The sequence below is a fragment of the Coturnix japonica genome, chromosome 1 (genome assembly GCF_001577835.2).
Source record: "Coturnix japonica isolate 7356 chromosome 1, Coturnix japonica 2.1, whole genome shotgun sequence".
NCBI lineage: Eukaryota > Metazoa > Chordata > Aves > Galliformes > Phasianidae > Coturnix > Coturnix japonica.
In genome coordinates, this window is record NC_029516.1 from 129900164 (window position 1) to 129917055 (window position 16892).

A 16892-nucleotide genomic window follows, 5' to 3' on the forward strand; every position below is an offset into this window, starting at 1 on the left:
CAGTTCCTGTTCAGATGCTGAGTTGAGGTGTGATGAACAGCAAATGTGCATCATCAGAAGTGTTGTTTAATTACTGCTACAATTATTTAATCAGTCATTCAGAAAGAGGAAAAGAAGGAAAGAAAGGAAGAAAGATAGGAAGAGAGAAAGAAAGGAGGAAAACCATAGGCCAAATAAAGTGTGAACTAAATAAAGTGTTAAAATACTGTAAAGTTGAGGGGGAAAAAATATCTGATCAGAAAGAAAGTGAGTGAGAGCCTGCATCTAGGAAAAGGCGAGGAAAGGTCTTTAGATTAAAAACTACTTGCAGTACTCCTCAAATTTTAAGACAGTAATTGAAAGGAAAGCAAGTGAAGGGCAAAGGCCTTCACTGAAAGAGTCAGTACCTGCCCCATGGTGCTCTGAGGGCCCTCGGTTACACAGAAGGCATTAAGAAGAATCAAGTAAACTGCACTTGTGGTTGATATCACATGTCTGTCAGTATTCAAGAGAAGTTTAGCTAATGCTCTCAATAATGTGCTTTAATTTTTGGTGAGCCCTGAGGAGATCAGGTAGTTGGACAGGCAGTCTTTGAAGGTCCCTTTCAAATGAACTATTCAAATGTTGTAACTGATCAAAATCCGAGAGTTTACAAAGACCAAATATATACAGGTTATGCCCACAGCAGATCATGCTTCTAAAGAGAAAAAAAATGCTGGGATCATTTTCAACTCATATTTTAAAGTAAAATGGTATAATTTGTAGCTGCAACAATTTCCACATAATGGATTTAGCACAGAACTTATGGCACCAACTGATCACTCAGGTACCGCACTCCCAGGTGGGTTCTTGTGCCATCTAGAAGAAGGGTTCTTAAGCCTTTTTATTTCATGGGCAGCTTTTTAAAGCAGAGATCACCTCACACAGTCCCACATTCCCTTGAAGATCATGAAATTTGTTGTAATTTCTGTGTATGGACCCTCTGAGAACATCAGTTCCATCAGACAACTGAGCTCCCATATCTACCCAAAGATCTTGGGCTCCAAGCACCTGAGAGGCCCACCTCCTCATTTGCTTCCAGGTTCTCCTTTGGAGGAGGAAAGTCTCTAGTTTCACCAAACCAAATCAATAGTGTGGTCTCACAGATGGGTCTCTTGGATCATGCCCCAGAAAATGTATGGGTAGGACTGCTCAGTGCTGTCCAGTGCTCCAGCAAGGCCTGCATGTTTTCAGCCACTCTCATAGGTCACCTTGACATCAGAAACAAATGCCATGTTGATGTGACACACTGCTCATGATACTCCAGTTGTTGGAGCTGTAGAAAAACCACACAGAACAATTACACTGTAGGACCCCAAGAGCCCCACCAACTTCACAGGGAGATGCCCAGCAACATGCCGTGTACATGTCGCTGCTGTTAGTCTGCTCTGGAAGGCTGCCCCTATACAACACGGGCCCTCAGTCCCACTAAGCGAAGGCACCAGGGATTGCTCCTTGGATCAGGCTTTTTTATACATGTATTTCTCCACCAGTACTTACCTTAGTGTTAAGACTGTCTCACTGTGCTGGACTTCACCAGAAATCCTTCATTCTCCACTAGAAGAGTTTCCTTCTTACAGAGATCCCAATTGGACAGGTGTCAGCAGTGAGTCAATGATCCCTGTCCATCCCAAATACAAATTGGCACCTCCTGTAGGCAGTGTTTTTTCGGCAGCTTACAGCTTGCTGTTCACTCTTGGCAGAATCCCTTTGCAACAGCCCCCCTTCCTTCTCACCTACACCCCCGAAGATGGAGAGAGGAAGCAGCACCAGAATGCCACATCCCGCACGTCCCTGCCTCTGCAGTGACTATCTGAGGCAGAGACTGAGCCCTTGTGTATAAAATAAGATCAACTCAGTGACTCATGTACTCATGGCAAGGAGAAAGGACCTCCTAGAAATGACTAAAGTTGTTTTCTGTGGTCTAAACCAAATCTGAGGATGTGAATTTGTTCCTGCCTAGACCTATGATCAGTGTTAAAAAAAAAACTGTGATTTTTCTTTGGTTTGAAAGAGGCACCCGAGGAGGTGGTTATTTTTCTAGGTCAAATCTCCCCTGTGCCAGCCCCACAGTCACAGTATTTGTACCTCACTAATAGATGAACTGTACATTACTGGTATGATACAATACGCATCTTCATAGACACATACAGAAGAAATCTTAATTATTGATTGGTGTTCTTCAACACCTTTTTAAGTTCCTCATTTAGATATTCCTGATTGCAGCAGAACAAATTACTGGAACTTGTGGCATTTCCTTCCCTAAGCTTTTCCTCAACTGTACTTTTTTCCTGATGAAATCAATTATTTTTAATGCTAGGCTAAGGAGGTGCTTCACAGCAGGGCTTCTGGAAAATCTGAAGTAAGGTTGGTGCATATTTCCCAATCAAAGTATAAGATAAATCAATTCAGGTTTATTTCTGTGAGATCTAAGCAGCTCCTATCTTCTGCTTATTGTCACTCCATCCTCCTTTCTTCCCTTATGCAAGAGCTTCCAAAGCAGCCGCTTCTCAAGCCGAGATGCAAACTGGATCACAGAGCAATCACATTAGAAAAACTCAGGTTTATTTCACTTTTGGGTAGGGAAATAGTTTTGTACTTTTTATTTTTAAATCTAGACCATTTCAGCATGGCCAAATAAAAAATTGAACCATTTTAAGCAAGGGGATTGTAAAGGCTGACAATAGGCAGCCAGGAGGGTCGGTAAGAAAGAAGAACTTTCTAAGCTGTTTGAGTTTTTTTTGTTGTTGCTTTATTATTATTATTATTATTTTTTTTTTTTTTTTTTTTCCAGTAGCATAGCTGCTTCTAGAGAACTGGAGCCATCCAGCTACGCACTCATGACTTCATTTCTTTCCTGCTAACGAAGAGGTAGCCGTGAGATTCAAGCAAGTGTCTGAATCCCATCATAACCATCTCAAGATGGTTCAGTTCTTATATCCACACTTATTGACCCATACTGGTACCTCAGCATACATGGGGGCCTCTGGAAGCAGGGAACCTTGCTACATCTCTGATTACCTGACTACTGCAACTCTTGCCTCAAGTTAGATAGCTCACTTCAGAGCCTCTCTTTCAGGCTTGAGCATAGGGGCTCCTTCAGCCATGTCTCTATTACCTACTGTTAGATACATCCACGTCCAAGTCCAACAAAGATTTCATCTACCTCAAGCAGTCTGTCAGGCTTTGAGCTCAAATTCTTTGTCTGGCTTATCATATGTTTTCTCTCAATGAAAAATCAATCCAAGACTAATAGGGTGGGTTCAGACCACATCTTAATACACATATAACGTATTGGGGCCAACCCATACCCCACCTTTGTATTGATTTAACAATTAATTTAGTTAACACCAATAATATTAAGTTGATGCAAAACTTTGGCATGCATCTGTTTGCCGAAATGCTGGTAGAACTGTAACTTATTTTCCTGCATTGGATGAACTAAATGGACAATTAGGATTTTACAGCAGTATAACTGTATTTATTTGGCAGTCTTATTTTTCTTTTCTTCCTAATATTAATTTTAAACCAGCTGTGATAAAATGGAATTCAGTATCAAATTAGACACCAGTGAAATTATCATTTTTACTCACATTGTCTCAGCTTTCTTTACTATTGTATAACTGCCTGCATCAAATTCAGCAGTACAGTGGCACCAGCCATCTCCAGAAGCACCCTGCTCCTTTTGTTAATTCCAGCTGGGCTCTGCAACACTGTCCCCACCAGCATGTTCGTGGCTGTCCATTGGTAGTTAGGACGTCTTTGCTTTTGTTTGTGATGGGGCTGTGGACACTGTAAACCAAAGTGGTCCCTGAACCTTGTTTGCTCTATACCAAGAGAACTCCACCTGTTTTCTGTCTCTCCCCACTCTTGCATGTAGCAGGTGATTGCCCAGTTGACTTCCTAGGAAGCTTGTTGTCTCTCTTGAAACCTCTGGACTATTCTAAAGCTGAGGGTGCCGCATCAGGTACAATGCAAGCGCTGTAAAATATGTACCCTACTGGAGTGTCTTTATTTTCTGGTTCCTCATTTGATAAGTTATGTCCTCAATGGGCTTCAGATATCTGGCATTCTCTTCAAAATTATTCGTAAGATTTTAAATCCCCCTCTGCAATTTATTGTAAGTCTTTATTATTATTATTATTATTATTATTATTATTATTATTTATTAGACATATTAAAGCTTTCCACTTTTTTGTTTTTTCTCATTTCCTTGAAAAATGTTTAAGTCCATTAGAAAAAAATTACTGGTGTTCAACACTTACATATATTTATTAATATTAATGTTTTAAATTCCTACATCCCTCCACGCTCTCAGCATCACCTTTTCCAATATAATTCTCATTTCCAACTGAGTGATTTGATCTTTGCTTTAAGATAATTCTTCATCTGTTGCTTATTTGGCTTAATTTCTTCTTGACCAGGTTTCGCAGCTTCAGATTCTGTGTTGGCAGTTTCTTGGCCAGTTTTCATTTCCTGTTGACCAGATAAAATCTCTGCCAGTATGGAAGCTAACTCCTCCATCGCTGCCCTAGCAAGAAGCGAGCACGCTGAATCATATCAATATAAATCTACCCTTCATATAAATCTGATCCTCTTTGGAAGTATCATCCACCCTAACATAAGCTTTGTCACTTTTTATGAGTGATTATGAATATTAATTAATTATTGTAGCCCACTTGCTTACATGTTTGTAAATAGATGGCTATTACGGTAATTAAAATAGAGAGACAATAGTAGCAGAATGGCTTCAGTCTCCTCCAATCACTAAAAGTGACACAGATTCATACCTTTAAGAACACTGCTTTTACAGGACAGGTCACTGTTCAATTCCATATGCACATGGACCTACTTTCTGGCAGTTAAAGCTGAACGTTTATGTGCAGAGTCAGCACAGGCTGAGCCCCATTGCCCTGCATACCATTCAGCTAACACAAACACAGACCTAGAGACAAGAGCTTCCACTCCGTCAGTTCTATATGCCCAAAAGTTCAGTTTGGTGTTTTCATCCTGAATGATGGAGAAGCCACGGGACAGCTGAATCTTGTATCCTCTTTTTTTTTTTTTTTTTTTTGCCACTGACTGCCAGCGGTTTGCAGCATTGGAGACAAACCCCTTGAGTGTAATTATTTGCACATAATTTTCCTCCTGTAGACAAGGCTATGATGAGTTCAAGGCACTGTGTGCTGATATCCTAATCTGTGTCTTAAATGGAGCTTTCTGTTGGGAGATGCCTATTCCATTGCCCATGTAACTGCTCCTGTTCCATCTCTCTTCACCTCCCTGTGCCGTGGCATGCTCTCTGCTATGAACACAGGACAAAACACAGAAACTGTGTCCTGTAGTCCAGTCTCCCAAGGCCCACCTCCTGCCGTCAAGCTGTGGTGGTACTTTTCCCACCGCTACTAGTCGAGCTAGTTATTGAAATGTTTTTGTTTGTTTTTTGCTGTTTCCCTCCCTCGCCTTCAGTCGATGTTTGTAAAGCATTTAACACTACACCAGGCGGGTTAATTTACTGCGCTGGTAAAACAGGCTATTTGGAGTGTCTTGCAACACTGACACGTTTTCTGCTTGAAAATCAGATGTCTCCATCCCAAAGGAAAGAATTCCTGCCAAAGCTTTGTTTATATCGATGCCAGGTGCAATCTGGCCCAACAGTGGTAATGACATATGAACACTAAACAGTTTGTAAAAAGCGTGCTTCGAAATGAAATCTGAATCCTGTATATAAAGACCCAGGTAAGACTCTTACTATGAATTTGCCTGGTATAGGAAAGTATTTCTTTGTAGAAACATTAATTTGGCTTCTGGGCTCCCTTTAGTGTTATTAGTGGCTTCTGATTTCAATTTTTTCATTACAGGTTGTTTTCCTTTGCTTCTGGTAGAGTTTTCAAAGCCACAGGTTTACTGCACAGAAATATTTTAACAAAAAATGACTGTAATTACCGTGTTTAATAGTTTGTTTTGTACGAGGCTCTGGTGTGTGTGATTAACAAAAGAAACCCTTCCTCTTTTTCCCTCTGCGGAGACCAACCCCGATTTGGTGAAAATTAGAATCACAGCGCGTACTGCAGCACCTCTTGAAACAGATTTGCCAGAACTGCGTTGCATCCTCTCCTTTTTAGACAAGTTCAAAATGGGCTTTCATCCCCGAAGGAGATTTTTTGGTTACTGCTGGCTACACAGAGGGAAAAAAATTGTTAAACTTGTATGAGTCGTGACCCTGAGAATAAGCGACTCCCTGCCCATCATGTGAGAGCAGCAGAAGGCTGGGTAGGCTGTACCTTGCATATGCTTGCCTGAGCTCTGTGATGCTCAACATCCTCATCATGCTTTTAAAACTTACAGACCCATAGAACAGTGGGAAGCAGCAGCGTGGAAGGCGGCATTTCACACCGAGGGGTTTTAAAAATGTGCCCAGATCTCTTTTGCAAATACATGTAAAATTGATGCTCCCGCCAAATCAGCAGCCATTTACACGAAAGTCTGGCCCTTAAAATCAATGACGTTTGTGTAGCGATCGGATTCTCAATCCATTTAGAGAAGCGGCCCTACAGCAAATGTCCATGCTGCAGGTCAGTATGTGAGCCACAGCAGCGCTCCTGGCAGCCCACATCTAAGACGGACACAGAGCAAATCGTTTGCCCATAGAGCATCAAAAAACCTCACAGGCCATTTGAAAAAATGCACAGAGAAAAGAAGGGAGAACAACAACGATAAGGAACTGTTTGACAAAAAGCTATTCATGTGCGCAACCCATTACCTCACCACATACCTAAGCCGGAGCCACCGGGTTTCCCTTTTGTCTTAAGAAGAGATCTGAGGGAAATTTTCAGGATGCCTTTCCAATGTGTTTGAAGCAAAATCGCGAGACAAATATGCCTTTAAACGAGAGATAAACCACTTAATACTGCAACTCCAACTTTAGAAATCATGATTCTTGAATCAGTGCCTCAGCAGAAAAGGAAAGACTCACATTTGCAGATGGCAAGTCACTCGCTGCAAGCTGAAAGGGTCTATACTATAATGGTAAAAAATATGACTATATACACAGTCTTCCTCTGTCCATCTGCCACTGTTACAGTCTCGTGTGGGGGTGATTTTACTTAAGCTGGGACTGTTTGCAGGCTGAGTTCTCATTTCTGCAATCAGTAGGTTTGTTACGGAAAGAGTAAATAGATTTTAAAAAACAACAACTGCTGTCTTGGTGCTGCATGACGAAATCATTGCAATGGGCTCCCACTGAAGAAATCAACATACATCTGCTGCTGGTCTGCATGGAATCTCATCCTACAGTTGTGCATGTACATCTATGAATGGAGGATTTGGGAACCTTCACAACGCTTGCAAGTATGAAAATGAAAGAGAGCGGTAACAACCAGAAAGACCAATAATATAATAGGAGAAATAAATTAATAATAGGGAATGAGTAATGAAAGTGGATATTTATTAATATTTAAAGGCCATATGAAGAGTCATCTTCTTTTACTCACTTATTATTCACCTTCATCCAGTCAAACTGAATACTAGCTTGCCATGGTTTCCCCCACACTCCCTTTGCAAGAAAAGATGTCAGTGGGCAGAGATGTGTGTTTGTCAAGGCACAGAGGCACAGAAAATCATCATGAACTATGACTATAAACTTCAGATCACTCACTTTTCCCCTTACTTGAGACTTGCCAAGAAGGAGACATACAGATGGAGAGCTGGTTTTGCAGAGGGACTGTATGCATCTGGAAGGAGCTCTTGTGCCTCCTGCCATCACCTTCCTCCTGCACGCCCCAAGTCCAGTGTTGTGACACTGATCCCAGGAGCAGTGCTCCTTACCAGCAGATCTCCAGGTTGGTCCTGCACACCATCCCCACACCTTTGGGCTCTCAGTGGCATTGACACATCAAGGAGATGTCCCTGCTGCTCTGCAGGTCCCTGTGCCATGTCCCCTTCCCAGAGGCGAGCTAGAGGCAGAGGGGAACAGAAGCAGCTGGCAAAAGAGGCAGCTCTGCCAGGCTGTCAGCAAAGGAATTAAACAGATCTCAACAAATAAGGGAAATTGCCTCCTTAATATTTTACGTTTTCAAAACAGCCTGTGGTGGTACAGAATGCGCACAGTGGTTTTAGGGCCTATGGGCTGCTAGCTCAGAGGCTCTGAAAAATTGATAATCTGGAGGCAGACTTTTAGAGGATTCACTTTAAAGCTTATTCTGTGAAAATCAGAAGATATCAAATAGAATTATTAGCTAACATGGATTCCTCTCTCTTTTGCTTTGCAGAAAACAAGATGTGTGCAAACTGGAAACTCCAGCTTATCTGGGCAATAAACAGTTTTGATCTGTGCTTTCTGTGCCCCGAAGAAGCAAAATAAATAAATGAATAGGCAACTAAAATCAAGGCTTAATTCTGCTTTTCATCACACTGTAACTGCATTGGTGAAGGGGGAAGAGAGCCTGGCTCATCATCTACCAGCACCCTTCAAGGTATTCTTCTGGTTGTATGTCATCTGCAAACACGAACAAGGCCTAGAAGTGGCCATGGTGTATATACACGTATGTGTGGATGGCCCATCACATATATACATATCTATATCCATCTTTTCTCCTTTAGAATTTAATAGCGACTTTGATTTTGCCATAGGAAAATAGTTGTATTTCTTTAACTGAAGAAAACGAACAGGTGTGTGATACTCTGTTGTGTGGTTCTAAAGATAGTCTCAGAGCCTAAAATTCATGGAAAAAAATAAATGGGTTTTAAGCTATGCAGGAGTTAAATGGCTTAGCAACTTGGTCACTTTTTCCCATGTCAGGTGGGTACAGGCTGCAGTGATTCTGACAAGGAGACCTTTTGCATTCACTTCTACCAGTATTATTCCAAGATGGGGGAGGGTGAAGAGCAAGGGCCGTATTTACAGTCTGGAACACTGTAAAATCACTCCCTTCAACTTTTCAGCTAAACTCAGATATTTATCTTAACGAGAACTAATTAGACCTAATTTCCACGGTGTATCAGTTATTTTCTTCATTAGAGTAGCTAATGCCATGTTCAGATATCATAGTAATCAAGTTTGTGATTTCTGGAAAAACTGGTTAGAAGGCTTAGTATTAAGTGTATTTCCAACTGTGAAATTTATCCTTCTGAGCAATGCCTCCCAGTTTACTCACTTTGTTCCAGGATTCTCCACAGCATATGGCCACTGGAACCCATTAAATAACAAGAAGTAAGACAAAGTCAGCGATGAGTCAAAAATAGCTGCACTAGTGAACTGCCTTTCTAATTTCTGTCTTTAACAAGAAAAATAATGAAGAATAAGGCATGCAATTAGAAGAAATTAAGGTCAATTTTCAAGCCAGGTTCCTTACATGGTGGTTTCCAAATCCACATTGGGCACCTCGAATAAAAGCAGTCTGATTGAACACCTGCAGCTCTTGGCAATGCTCTCAGGCATATAAGGCAGCCAGGCAATTCTTGTACACAAAGTCCCTGCTTCTCGTTTTTATTTTCTCGATTACCTAAACTCCTAAAACTCCAGGCCCTAATCACTAGGTTGGCATGTTCCTTTCTCCTCTTAAGGAAGACACCCAGTGCTTGGCCGTGTGCATGCAATATAGGTGTTGGACATGTCCCATGTGCCTGGCATGGGAGTGAAGGCACCATTTTAGTAAAGGAGCCTGGTGCAACCAGCTTATGTGGGCAAAACCTTCCCCTCTGCTTTTTAGTTCTGCAGACTTCCCTAGACAAAGAGATGGGATCACTCTCATCCAGCCTGAGTCATCCAAAGCCAGGAGTGTGCTCTGTGTTTTTCTTAGGCTAATTTTACAGTCAACAGAGATGGGCTGGTGTCTCTAAACAGAGATTCATCTTACCCCATTACAACTGCCACAGACATGGAGGTGGTTTGATCATTAGAGGTGCCCAGCTCCCTTGCAGGCAACTGGTTCAGAACATGTTCCTTTCTCCTGGACAAGAGGCGACATGAACCTCACCCCAGTGTTTCTGGGGCCACTGGCTGCTATCCTGGATGACACACATGGCACTTTATTAAATGAAAAAGACTAACGTACTGCTACATGAGTGGAATCTATCGCTGCCATGGATGTATGACAATTTCCACTCAAAGAGAAATCTTATCCAAGCACTAGTCAATGATGTTTACCTTCTCTCCCTTAAAACGTGCCCAGTGCTCTGAACGGGTGCTCTTCAAATGAGGCAGAGCTTCTGAATAAACTAAATTCTTTATATAATGCATTTTGTCATGGTTATGATTTGGTTACTCTTGTATCCAACTCCCTTCATTTGCAAGTTAGAAGATGCTCCATCTGATCATCAAAAAAGTGTGTTAAAAATTGTATCCAAGGAAATATATTGTTATTCTCTTCTGACCTGTGTTATGAACAATAAAATGTTATCTAGTTTCCACACACTATGTGTACCGTGATTACTTTGGCCCCTATAAAGTCCCCTTATATCAAAGCATTTCTCTTAATTTAATGGACATATTCAGGTATAACACAGCTCGAAATTTGGCCATACGACTCCTAATTGATTAAAATGATATGGATGGTAGTGGTGCCAGACGACAATTTAGTTTGCTCTCGTTCATACTGAGCTGAAGTTGTTTGGTTTTCTTAAAAGAAATAAAACTGATAATTGTCACTACAGTAAGTAAATATGTCTGAATACATGCAGAAAGCAGATCTATTGGGTAAGAAGGTTACAGAATCTCATTTTGTGGTCCATCTGCTCCTTCTTTGCTTCCCAAGCCAACAGACACTAATCTGGGATGAAGAAACTGACAGGACATGGGGGAGGAGTAGACGGTCACAATTATGAATAATTTCAGGCTTTTTGATACATATTCTTATGCCATTATGCTTTTACAAAATGAAATTAATGCAGTGGAGTCAGGAGGACAATTCAAACAATTATGCATTGTGACAGAGTTTTATTGTTCAAGATTTCCTCATAATTTCAGTGCAATTTATCTATTATACCTCTGCTTCCCAATCACTCAGAATTCACGTTGAAGGAGAAAAAGGCACATCGCTGTAAAAGACTGTTAAGTACACGATAAGCAGAAATAAGAAGTAAAAGAATCAGATCGAGCTAAGAGAAATGCCCAGGGTACTCCCCTCCTTTTTTGTTGTTGTAATTTGCATCATGGTCTTGAAGAAAATGTAAGCATCACCCCAATGAAAATTTTCTAGCGATCCTAATGTGGAAAAAAATGAAAAGCTGTGTGAGAGTACGAGAAATAATATGAAAGATCTAAAGATAAAAATGAAATTCAAAGCCACAGATCATCAGTGAGAAAGACAAAGCAGTAGCTGTGGCGTGGCTCACTGGGGATGGCAAATGGGAAAGGGGCACGCTGTGTGACATGGCACTCATAAGGAAACAGCCAGCGGAGCTCCCTGTGCAGCTCTGCCACTACAGCACTGCCAGTATCCAGTTATTTTTAATTCTAGGCTCTTTCTCATCGGAAAGATCATAATAAATAGAAATGTGTTCACATGGAAGCAAAAAGGACTGAAGCGAAAAAAGGAGATGAAATGAGATAAATATGTATTGTTTGGCTTAACTGTGATTAAGATGTAAGGCATCTACAAATAATTTAGGCGTGTTAAAGCTGCACTGAAAATGGTAAATTAATGAATGTGTTTAATAAACAAAAGCTCCACTAGTGTTTTGGGTAAGTAGCAGAAAGAAGTTACAGAAAGTAAAAGCCGCTGCCAATGGGAAAGTGTGTCTCATTGTTAAAGCTCCTAATCCCAAACTAAAATCACTTTGCCCACATGGTGCAGAGAACTAACACAGGATAAGGTCCATCGTTCAGGAGCAAGCTATTCACACATTCCAGAAGGGTAACTAGCCTAGCCTGAGCCTGAATAGGCTCAATATATAAATAAAACTGGACTCAGCTATCCTGCGGTTTTGTCATTCCCTTGTCCCTGGATGTCCTGTGGACCTTACTAGCACATCCATGATGATTCACAAGGAAGTTTGCTTAACTCTGATGCTTTGTTGTCCACTACAAAACACCTGTTCTCACTCAGCGGCCCCTCAGACACCACAGCCCAGGTCACCCACACTGAACAGTTGCATGCCAGCAGCAGTATTCTGGAGAACACCAGGGTTTACCCATGGCCTCAAACATGCTTGGTCTGTGAAGGCAGCATCCATCAGGGGACACCCAAGAGATGCTCCAGGCACTGTCATGCACATATCAAGTTGCTCATAGAATCACAGAATCTTTATAGAGTTGGAAGGGACATCTGAAGTCCATCTAGTCCAGCTCCCCTGCAATGAACAAGGACATTCATAGATAGATCAGGTTTCCCAGGGCCTGATCTGACCTTGCCTTGAAAGTCTCCAGGGACAGGGCATCAACAGTATCACTGGGCAACCTGTTCCAGTACCTCAGCATCCTCACTGTAAAAGATTTTTTTCTTTATATCTAACCCAAATCTACCTTCTTTGAGTTTGAAGCCATTTTCCCTTGTTCTATCACCACAGACCCTGCTAAAGAGTCTGTCCCCCTCTTTCCTGTATGTAGCTCCCTTTTAGATACTGAAAGGCTGCTATCTGGTCACCTCACAGCCTTCTCTTCTCCAGGCTGAACAGCTCCAGCTCTCTCAGCCTGTCCTCATAGGAGAGGTGTTCCATCCCTTGGATCATTTTTGTGTCCCTCCTGTGGACATTCTCCAACAGGTCCACATCTCTGCTGTACTGAGGACTCCACATGTGGACGTAGTACTCCAGGTGAAGCCTCACCAGCACAGAGTAGAGAGGCAGGATCACCTCCCTCACTCTGCTGGGTTGCACCGCTTTTGATGCAGCCCAGGATACAGTTGGCTTTCTGGTCTGTGAGGGCACATTGCCGGCTCATGTCCAGCTTTCCATTCACCAGTAGTGCCAGGTCTTTCTTGGCAGGGCTGCACTTAATCCTTGTTGGTGTCCTAAGATGTTCAGAAATTGGCCTCACTACCACCTTCCTCAGTATGGGCACTTGCTATGTAATGGGCTTGCTCTCCTTGAGGTCAGTGGTCATGAATTATGTAGTATTGATTTTGTTAGACTCAAGAATTTCATACAGTGAAACCCATATGTAACTACTCTGGCATTCACATAGTGTATCAGAATTGATAAAATCAAACCTGAACCTGAGATAACAGAAGGAATTTCCAGCATAGCAAGCTCTTCTAGAGAAATCTGGACAGATTTCTTATGGTTTAATACACTACAGGCACAGTACTCAGTAACAGAAAAGTGGTATGCATAGCATGAGTAAAGTTGCACATTTGTCAACCCAGAACATCATGGATCCAAGCTACAATCACAAATTTATGTGGTGTCCTTAGCTGGTCAGAGTAATCACCAAAAAATCTATCTAAACTTCACATCCTTACTCTCTCCTACTTTGTAAACTGGTCTATATCCATTCATAACTGAGAGAAGCTGTCAAAAATCCACTTTTCCTAGATGTTTGAAGAAATAAACTCCTTCCCTACCTACAACTCAGAGATTGCTGGAGTGAGAGGCAATATTTTTGTGCTTAATAGCCTTTGACTGGATTCCTCCACAAATATGCCCTACTGCTTTTTTTGGACTGATGCATATCTGCACAACAGAAAGAAAATAGCTCACCTGTAAAAAAGCTCTGTTAAAAAGAGCTGCTTCTATTTGCTTAGAATGTGCCAGCTGATAATTTTTCTTATGTGAAGCATCTTGGCATCTACAGCCAAAGCCAGACAACTCAAGGTCACAGACAGTCCTTCAGGCTCTAGAGAAAGCTTGGGAGCAAAACCAAGGCTGCAGTGGTGAGAGAAGACTCAGCAGAGTGAATGTGCGAAATCAGACCTGGCAGAGAAAGCCACCATGAGCATGGAGCACAGCCAGGCTGCAGTGGGTGCCCCAGTGGAAAACCTGAGTGCCTCTGTCCAGGACATGACTACCAGAGGTCAGCTGATGAGTAATGCAGGAACAATGTTCTCCTCCCCCAAATCCCATGTCCAGTCATTGCAGCCAACCTCTTGACGCAGCTGGAAAGCCCAGTGCAAGCAGAAAACACTTGCATCATTTGCCTGCAGGAAGCAAGGGCCAGGAGCATCATACCATGCATCCTATCCTGCCTGGCAGATGTGCCTGATCCAGAGCTGCTTCCATCAGTTTGGCAGTGCATGAGATCCCATGCTGCTGGCCTAGAATTGGCTGCCTTGGGCAGGGTTGTAACCCAAAGTGGTGAGGGCTGGCACTCGGCATGCCGATGGAAAGGGTTAAATGTCTGTCATTTGCTGTTCTTGGATTGACTGCAAATTCCTCCCTGGGGAAGGAAAAAAACTTCACGTCCTGGGCTAGATCAGAGATTTGGAAGACCATGAAATGCTTTATTCTTTAAGTGAGCACTAAACAAAAATAAAAGCCCTGGAAAAATGCAAATTATACCATCTCAGGACGCTCATTTTGATACAGCCAGCCATTACAACTAAATATTAGGTGACACCTTCTAACAAAGATATGCTGCTGAATATCTTTGTTAGATCCAGACGCCTACGCCAAATACAAGATTTGAGACTTCTAAAATCCAAACAGGCTAAAGCATTAGAAGCAATTACATCTCAAGGTAAATTAACAGATGCAGCAGCTTCTCAAGAAGGAAGCAATGCCAGCCAAAATAACATAGGAGGATGGGTAAGGAGCAGAGCAATCCATCCGGGCTGGGCAGAGCATGAAAAAACTGCTGCCAAATGCATACATGTAAGAGAAAATATTCACTGTTGTGAAACACACACGGAATACAGTAATAAGCAGAAGAAACATGCAAATACAGATGTTCATATTGATGAATAAAAAGCTATAGCAATTTTGATTGGTTCATAATGAATGCGAATTCAAAAAATAAAGGGGTTTCTGCAGATAGATCAAGATATACAATTTGCGAAGGGGTAACAAAGTAACCTTATATACTTTACAGGGTCTGATGTATTTAGTGACAGGTTGGAATTAAGAGGCTTAGTGCTGTTATTCCTGCCCTGTATAAGTGTCAGAGAAGCAGCAGACTCCCTTGGTTCCAATCTCCATAGGGCAAGTGCCATCCCCTGCTCATCACTGGACTTGCACCCTTCCCAAAATCAAACCAGTGTTTGCTTCTAAAAGGTGTAAACAGAGCCTTGCCTGAGCTCATCACACATTCAATTTAATCTTTCATCTTCAGTAATTCAGAGATTTTTTTTTTTCCCTACAGATAGTTTATGTGTTCCACTCGCTGCTATTCGATAGAGAAAGTCTCTTGGGCTTTTTGCCCTTTGTATTTCCTCTCTTCTTTCATGTGGAGAAGACTGCCAACGTGGGATTTGCAAACTGCTGCCAATATGGGATTTGTGCTGCTGCGGCTGCCAATCTTTAATTTAGCATATGTATAAAGCTAATTTTTGGACACGATGCTAGTGCCTGGCATCTCTGCAGGAGTCAGCCAGGTTGTAATGTTTGTATTGTACAGCACTATAAAAAACAATAAAAAGAAAATATAAAAGATAGAGCCTTCTATCTCTAGCTTTATAGACCCAGATATGGTCTAAGTACTTGTATTTTCCCCCTGCATCTAAAATTCACTTCCTCCTTTCTGTGCTGCAGTTCTTTCTTTTACATTTGCAGTTTGTGTTGCCTGCAGTAAGAGCCAATGATAGGCTCTTACTCCCCACTGAGCATATCTTCATATTAAAATGTATAAATGCAACTCTTTAACCAGAGGAAAAAAAAAAAAAAAGAGTAGTTTTCCTTTAATTATATTTAAGCTGCACTGCCACATGCACAAAGCAATACTTTCTCCATTTTTTTCTTCTCCTTTTTTTTTTTTTTTTTTTTTTTTAATTTTAATACAGAGAATTAGGGAGAAAATTCTAACTGCTCAGGAAGCATTTTTTCTTACAAAAAAACATAAGCTTGAATACCCTCCTTTGGCAAGGACATCTGCTGTTCGGGAGGAGGTTCCTGCAGCAAATCCTCTGGCATACAGAAGGGCCATTCTGGCCCACAGTCAGGATCTAGAGTGAGCTAGAGCTCAGCTCCTGGAGACCCCCATGTGAAAACCCACACCCATACCCATACTGGGGAGCCCCTCGGCAGAGCCCCAGAAGAAAGGACGGCTGCTGGTGCAGGGTGGGTGGTGGAGAGGTAGCTTTGCCCTGTTGGAGGACAAAAGCTGTGTCACCATGTGATCCCAGTGGTCCTAAGCATAACTGGGTCTATAGGAAAGCCTCCGGTGCCAGCTCACAGCTCTTCCTTGCTGAGGGAATTTACCCAAGGCAGTACCCTTTGGAGGATCAACAGAAGACATGTAGGAGTTAAGGGAACTGTGACTGGGAGGAGTATGGCAGACCATGAAAACAATGAACCAAACTAGTGATGCAGAGTAGGGCCCATTAATGCCCTGAGTTTGAGCATCTTTCTCCCAAAATTGGGGAAAAAATAATCACAAACAGAGAGATACGAGAACTGAACATCTGCTTTTACTGCACGCTGAATTTTCTGCCAGGATGTAGAAGATATTTTTATTACTTTATTGATAATTTCTCAGATTATGAAATGTCTCACTTTCTCTTTCTGTAGTAACTATTAGATGAAGGAAAACAGCATCACACTGTCCTGGCATCACCTTTTCATTTTAATTACCGTGATTTCAGTAACCCCTTCTCCCAGGGCTCGCAATATAGCGTTGACTACCCTGTAACAGGAGGCAGGTTTTCCACATGGCTAGCTGGGTATTTTCAAAGGAGGAGATCCACTAGCTTGCTTCCTAGCACAGCAGCAGTGCCACACGCTGCAATGAGGCAGGATTATTGTTGCAGCAGCTCCCAAAGGCCTCTCTCCCTGGGCGGCTGGAG

General features: G+C 42.0%; 1 protein-coding gene and 1 long non-coding RNA gene across 2 annotated transcripts in view; one reads left to right on the forward strand and one right to left on the reverse strand.

Annotated features, from left to right (window-relative positions):
* The window catches only part of CLYBL (citrate lyase beta like), a 124047-nt gene that overhangs the window by 30565 nt on the left and 76590 nt on the right, over positions 1 to 16892 (reverse strand). The window lies entirely within an intron of this gene.
* LOC107307981 lies at positions 4232 to 10432 on the forward strand. The gene is made up of 2 exons (XR_001552585.2): positions 4232 to 7859; positions 8289 to 10432. It is a non-coding gene; the product is annotated as an uncharacterized LOC107307981 (long non-coding RNA).